The sequence below is a fragment of the Felis catus genome, chromosome B1 (genome assembly GCF_018350175.1).
Source record: "Felis catus isolate Fca126 chromosome B1, F.catus_Fca126_mat1.0, whole genome shotgun sequence".
NCBI classification, from domain to species: Eukaryota; Metazoa; Chordata; class Mammalia; order Carnivora; family Felidae; genus Felis; species Felis catus.
In genome coordinates, this window is record NC_058371.1 from 93,874,300 (window position 1) to 93,882,124 (window position 7,825).

A 7,825-nucleotide genomic window follows, 5' to 3' on the forward strand; every position below is an offset into this window, starting at 1 on the left:
AATCACCAGGGATTTCTTGGTGAATCCAAGATAGAAAATCATGCAAGTGGGTCTCATGAGTAATATTAAATTCATAACACATTAATCTTTGTGCTTTCAGAGTCAAAATGGTAATGCATCTCTTTTAACCTTGCTGTCTATTCTAGAAATATTGTCAATACTAACAAGCATTTAAAATGTTACCACATATAATACACCGACATCAGAACAGAAAAATATTATGCCATCTCCCTGAAATTTGCTTTTAAGTGAAATCATGTTCATACTGAATTTAATAGAAACAATTTCCTAACCCCCCCAAAAAGGTTTAACAATATTATAGACATGATGTCAATAACTAGCAGTGTTGAGCAGAATTATAATAATTATAATAGTTAATATTTTATTAAAAGTTTATTCTGTGGCAAACTTTATTAACCCGTCATAAATGAATTACTTAATTTTTACTCATGATTATATTTTGCAATTGGTATACTTGTTATACATATTGTACACTGTGGACCTAAGACTTAGAGAGGTTATGCAAGCTTTCCAAAAACATTGAGCTAAAAATATCAAAGAATCAGAACTGGATATACTTTTATTAGATACGAGAGTGCAAACATCATTGAGCTATACTTCCTTTCTAGAACAAGGCATTTCCTTCCATGTGTCTTCTAAACATTTTTAAGTTCTTACTCACTATGTCAAAAATTCCTTATTTCATTTGGAGAGTTTATGTTAAAAATACCTCAAAGATAAACTCTTCACAGTATACTGAGCTTTGGTAAAAACAATAGGCTGCTTGGTAATTTTGTATTGCTAAATTACTTTTACTAGATATGAATTTATAAAAATGTATGTGAGGTATAAACTATTAAGTTACAGCAAAACTGACCCATTCAAAACCCAGTTAAGAAAGAAAACACTATAGGTACCTTTGAAGAATCCTGTTGTTTTTTTTAACTTTTTTAAATGTTTATTTATTTTTGAGAGAGAGAGGGACAGAGCGTGAGCAAGGAAGGGGCAGAGAGAGAAGGAGACACAGAATCTTAAACAGGATCCAGGCTCTGATCTGTCAGCACAGAGCCCTACATGGAGCTTGAACTCATGAACTATGGATTAATGACCTGAGTTGAAGTCTGCCACCCAACTGACTGAGCCACCCAGGTGCCCCTGAAGAATCCTGTTCTAAATGGACATATCCAGTGTCTCCCATTGTCTCTGTATGAAGAGATAAACATTCACTCCATTTTCTTTAGATAAATTGATAAACAGAATAACATAATAGATAAATAATGTGTATCACAGTCACCAAGATTGTATATCTATCTATCTATCTATCTATCTATCTATCTATCATCTATCTATCTATCATCTATCTCTCTTTGGGGGATACAAATCTATATATAATCTTGTAGTTACTTATGATATTATGTTTTTTAGCCTAAAAACTACATTATTAGAATTCCATTTCTTTCCACATGAAAACTAGAGTTATCCTCCCACTCTAAACAAACAAATAAGACATTTGTAAAATATGCAAACAAACTATTTTCAAATATTTCTCAACATGCATGCAGGGCTATGATCCCTATATAAAGGCAAACATATAAGGAAGCATTATGTTCTCAGGTTAGAAGCAATTTCTAGACATTAGTGTAAAAATTGGAAGTGTAAGTAGAACTGGGCAATTTTGTGGACTTAAGGAGTCAGAAATTAAAATCCAGGGAGGCCGAGGCAGCTAGATTTGCAAGATGTTACCTCAGAGAGGAAGCAGTTACACACACTTTGATACCCTTTAATATGAATATGTCACATAAACTTCTTCAGGTTCGAAGTGTCCTACAAATTCTTCATATATATGTGGAATTTCATAGTTTTAGTTGCACAACTAACCAGGCATGTGGCAAGCAGTAACAATCAGGAATTCAAATGAAAGTTAAAATTAAACTCACAGTTATTTGTCTAATGTAAACAACTCAACTGATGAAAAACTTGAATAAATACATACTTTGTAGGTAAGGCCAGTCATACATGTGTAATAAGACAATGGCCCCTTCTGCTGCCAAGCCCCTGCCAAATTCCCTGGACTCTGTTTAAAAGGTGAATTTTAACTTCAGAATCAGCTTTTTAAAAAATCCAATCATTTGGATTTCATATATTGATGCAATATATGTCTAAACAGTGTTGACAGATGTCTAAAAGTACAAGGTCTCAGAAAACTCTACTTTATTAAGGTCATTGATTGTTGAATGAAATTCTAAATTATGATAGCATGAATATTTTACATATTATATATAGACACATATATATATTTATATTATGAAGTGTACATACATTTGTATATATGTTTACAAATTGTACACAATCCATGCTTATAAATAGAATATCGGCTCCACAATTATTGCCTTATTCACCAACATTTGTACCTAGTGTTTTGTCTATAACATTTCATAAACTGATATACTTTTGCTTCTCTCTCCATCTCCCTCTGTCATTCACTCACTTATCAGATACAGAAAAATATTAATAGACAAATATAACTCACTGTTTTAAAGAGAACATTTTAGATAGAAACATCATTAGTCAAGTAGTACAGTTGTGCCTGTAGCCACCAATGAACTAACATCCTTACATATTCACTGTACAGCTTAGTTGTCCTATGTGTACTGATAATTCTGAAGCATTTGTTCACATAGTATATTGCGGTTTGTCACTGTTTGTTAACTTGAGATTTCCAATACTAAGTAACTAAAAAGTAAATATTTTAATTTTATACTTCTTAATGCTGTAAACTTATTTATATTGTATAGTTTATAAAATATAATGATGAAATTGTGCAAACAATATTTTCACCTAAATTTTCATATCATAGGATTCTGATACTTATTTATTCAATAATATTTTCTACTGTTAAACTATATGGTAAACTGTAAAAATATTTGTTCAATAGTACTTACACGACAGGGATATTGGCAGCCAACATTTTAATAGAGATGACTAATTTTTAGGCAAACCAGTCAACAGTTGCATTATTATTGAAGAAATATTAAATGTGGAACAAAAACTAAAAATAAGAGTGACTTTTTAAAAATTATAACACTTATTTACTTAGAATTCTAAGTTCAAAACTATTATTTTGCTTATCCCTTTGAACAACTGAGTGAGTGAGGCATACACGCTAGGTTACATTAGCCCCATTTTTGCAGACAAGAATGAAAATGGTATTCCTGTATTTAGTATAAAACAGATCTGAGACAGAAACTCTGGGCTTTCACACTCACAAATGCTCTTTTCCCATTGCTTTTTGATACATCATTTTTAAGTAATTTGATTTCACAAGGGTTTAAAGTATAAGTGTAGGTGCTAACATCTATTCCTAGCAGGTTAACTCTTGGGCCAACCAACCTAATTAATTCCCTCATGGGCACATTTTAAGGCATTGTTATACTTAATTTTTTTAATATTTATTTAAGTAATCTTTACCTCCCAACATGGGGCTCAAACTCACAACCCCAAGATCAAGAGTCACATGCTCCTCCAACTGAGCCAGTCAGGTGCCCGCAGCATTGTTATACTTCTAACTCAACCTAACAGCTATATTTGAGGGCCCCATGAGCCAAAGGTGCAGTAAAGCTTTATCTTAAGGGATCAGGGGACACGATGTTTAAGCATGTTTTCAAGTCTTACCTTATGCCTGGCACACCCTCAGCAACTACTCAGATGTCAATTGAGGAAACAAAGTGAAAAGATCAGAGGAAGGCCCACCTAGGAGTTGGACACTGATGATAAACACAAGCAGTATCAGATCCTCTTTTTAGGTCCAATGTCTCAAGGAGCCCTAGTGTTGGTCTACTACATTGTTACCCACAGGTTAGAGAGCAATAATACTTTTGGAGTCTAGACTATGCAAGGAAAGGGTCCAATTAAGACTGCCTGGGGACTAAAAGACCTAATAGTACTAATTTCATCTATGCCAAACCAAGAAACTACCATTCTGAAGCCCAGCAGAAATAAATGATGGGCATTTCCCTGAGGTAGGATCAGGGGGCTCAGGAATCTACCACTCTGTTTCTAGTAGGAAACACCGAACTGGCTCCAAGGGAAATAAACTGTATTGGTAAGCTTTGGTCTTGCACAGGACATGAAACCAGAGGAGACTAACAAGGTTAGGGCCCAGGTGATCAGTCCATATAGTGCCGGACTTCCTCACATAAGGTGCATGAGTCCCTAAGAAGGTCTATGAACTTCCACACAAAAATTTGAATGTGTCTATTTTCCTGGGAAAGGGTCCTTCCCTTTTCATAGACTCAAGAATAAGTAAAATCCTGAGCTAGAGAAAAGGACTAAGCCAATGGCAGGCTAGGATAAGGAAGCCACCAGATGTACTTCAGCGCGAGCCAAATCTGTGAATTCGCAAATCTGTCACTGAAAAGTTAGAACATGGATTCACAGCAGAGACAACAGAGTGGTGTCTTTGTGTTCTTCTTTGTAATTGTATTTCAAGTTCCTTCCAAAACAAGGTCCTGGGGACCCCAGTTTCAAGTATGTTCTTGAGCTTGGTCCACTTCTGTCTTGTATTCATGCTTAGGAATTCATTTACCAATGTTAATCCCCAGGCTGGGAGATGTGACATAGCAGGACTCCCTCTTCCATGGCATGAGTCCTTTGCTGAATTCAACACAGAAAACACACTGGAACTTTTCCTTGGAACTGGGCTGTGATGAGAAGTGCCTGCCTGGAGCATTATCATCTTTTCTTTGACCCCTCACTCTAGTTTCTGAAGATAAAGCAGAAAATAACAATTCTAAAAGATAAAACACATGCCTCCAATGTGCTGTGCTTTCAGATATTCTGGGTTTAATTCAGCTGCCTAGAGAGCTGATTGATGCGTTCACCTTGTTAGGCAGCTAAGCCCACTTCCCTGAGGAGCATGACAGGCCACTGAGAGATAGAAAGTACATAAGAACTCAGAGGTCACCTGGAATTTCTTCCCCAGAAAGGCAATTTCATGAAAGAGGTCTTCTAAGAAATAGCACCATACTTTCCCAGGTACTCCTTAATCACTGTGTTGTCTGTCAAATGGATGGTTTTATTATTTTTTTAAGTTTATTTATTTATTTTTGAGACAGAGAGAGAGAGAGAGAGTATGCACATGCACACGAGTAAGCGGGGGTAAAGGCAGAGAGAGAAAGAATCCCAAGCTGACAGCATGGACCCCAACACAGGGCTCAATCTCAGGAACACCATGAGATAATGACCTGAGCCAAAATCAAGAGACATTTAAGTGACTGAGCCAACCAGGCAACCCAGGGATGATTTTATTCTTGATCTTGGTTTGTCCACATTTCAAGATGAGTTCCCGGAAAGAGTTCACATTTGGAAATCCCTAGTTCACATAAGTTTCCACTATATGCAGCATTTTTATGGTCTGGTGGGGTCACTCTGACAAAGATACCACTGAAAATCTGCAGGTAAAGCTTTGCAATGGTCCTCTACACCAGTGAACTCACTCTTAATCCTTTGATGTGTACAACAAAGGCCAAGGAGTGTTTATCTGGCACTTCCAAGCCATGAGGTTTATTTCTAGTCATCTAAGTCACATCCTGTCATGTTGCTGCCTCCAGGAATCATGTAGGAACCATTCCAGTCATTTAAACTTGAGCTCTTTTCCTCTCTTCTGCTCTTTCTTGTCCAAAAGTGCCTGCTTTGCTTGAGTGGCTTTAAGGGCCTGATAAGCCTTCCTCTTTTTCAGGAGAGTGTCTGGAACCAAAGAGATCTTTTTTCTCCACTTTTGCTCCACCATGATTCTAAAGCTGCCAAGAGTGAGCTTTTAATGATGTTATAGCCCACATGGATTTAGTCATCAGCATTCATCTTGCAACAGGGCCATAGAAGTCAAGTGACTACAATAAGAGATGGAAACATTTCCCAAGTTCTTACGTTTTCTTTTCCTTCTATAATGCATACTTAAGAAAAAGAGATAAAAGCCAACTTTCTCCCTTTTCTCCTTCATCACTTTCCAGATTTCATCATTTTACAAATTTTATTATTTCTATGTAATTAATGAAGTGTTTTGTGCTTTGGTAATTATCATTTGAGCCTCTTATATCTAAACCTTTTTATACTCCAAGAGCTTATGTAAGACTTTAATTTTATACTTTTTTATTCTAGTAATGTGGGAGTAATATTGCATGCATTTCAGAGAATACTGAACTCCAACCAATTTTTATGTGCCAAAGATGATCCTGTCAACTGTGTTAAATAACAGTATTGTTTTTAATGTAATTTTTAAATAACTTAGTAAAAGTTAAGCACATAGAATAGAGAACAACCATAAGAATATAAATCCTGAGGGCTTTTAAAATATATTAGTTGGAATATTATGTGCAACAGTTAGCTGTTTCTATCAAAAAAACAGACATATTAAAATAAAAAATAAGTTGGAATAAACCATATGGATGAAGATTTCTCATCTGTTAAATAAGATTATCCCAAATAAAATATTTATAACACTTAACTGTTTTCTTTCAATACACATGGATTCTAGCAGGTAAAAATGATATAAGCTCATAATGTTCACTCTGTGAAAACTGAGTAAAATACCAGAAGCATAAGTAAGGAAAAAATACAATAGTATTTCATATGAAAAGGACTTAAATATATGGACAAGGATTTAAAAAAAACTGTCTCAAATAACAGAAAATGGATATACATCTTTTATTTATTTAGCTCTGACCAAAATTATGTATGTAATTATGTAATTCTTCAGAATTATGTATGTAATTATGTAATTCTTCAGAATTACAACTTCGTCTTAACAACACACTTTTATTTTCAATTGGCTTATTCTCATGCTTTTGTTTCTGACCTTCGAAACATATCTTATTGTACCCATGTAGTAGTTCTATTAGGAGAAACATCAAAAACAGCGGTGTTCAGCGGGTCTTTTAAAAATTATACTATTAAACAAATAACATGAAAAGACTAAACAGATCAGCTAACAATGAGGTACTGGAAGCCAGCCAGTCTTCAGGCAATAAAGAGACGGTTATTAGTTCACTTGCCTACTAGGCTGAAGATTTACAGGGAATAAATACAAATAAAATCCAAAAGCATTCCTGTAAAACATTATATACAAAAGGTGAAATGGGGGTAACTAACAAAGAGAGAAAGTGTAAACATTTAAAATATATATTGAATTATGACCTCTAGCAATATGACAATGCTATAACCTGCTTGGCAGGAATAATGGCATGCAGAATTACCAAGCTGCAAAAATAGAACAAAAAAAAAAAAAAAAAGGAAAGAAAAAGATTGGCCATGTTGAACAAAGACATTAAAAACAACCGACTGCTTTAATAAACATAATTCACAAACAAACATGCTAAAGAAAGAGTAGCTTCTCCTGCCATACACAACATATTTTATATATGAAGTGATTGAGTTTACCTTGGTCTTTATTTTCTTAAGCACTTAACAAATGCCCTTTTAAATATAGATAGATTAGATAGATAGATAGATAGATAGATAGATAGATATAGATATCCACTACCAGAACTCTGCATTCTATTCTGGAGTGAGAAAATTATGATGTAATATGATATATGTTTTTTTAAAATACTTTTGTTCACTTTTCTGTTAAACAACTAGAAGGAAATATCCAATTGGTTGTTGAGTATGTAGCTCACAAGCTTGAGCAAGTGAAAATCATGATGATGATGGTGATAAAAGGCATGAGCATGAATTAAGAACTGAGAGTGAAAGTAAGAGTGAAGTAAGAATTGAGCCCTGTGATACATCTACAGGTAAAAAAAAATAGAATTAGAAAAAAAAAATCCAT

At 34.5% G+C, this 7,825-nt stretch overlaps 1 pseudogene; it reads right to left on the reverse strand.

Annotated features, from left to right (window-relative positions):
• Positions 1 to 2,819: 2,819 nt before the first annotated feature.
• LOC101100385 lies at positions 2,820 to 6,743 on the reverse strand (annotated as a pseudogene).
• Between the last annotated feature and the right edge of the window lie 1,082 nt (positions 6,744 to 7,825).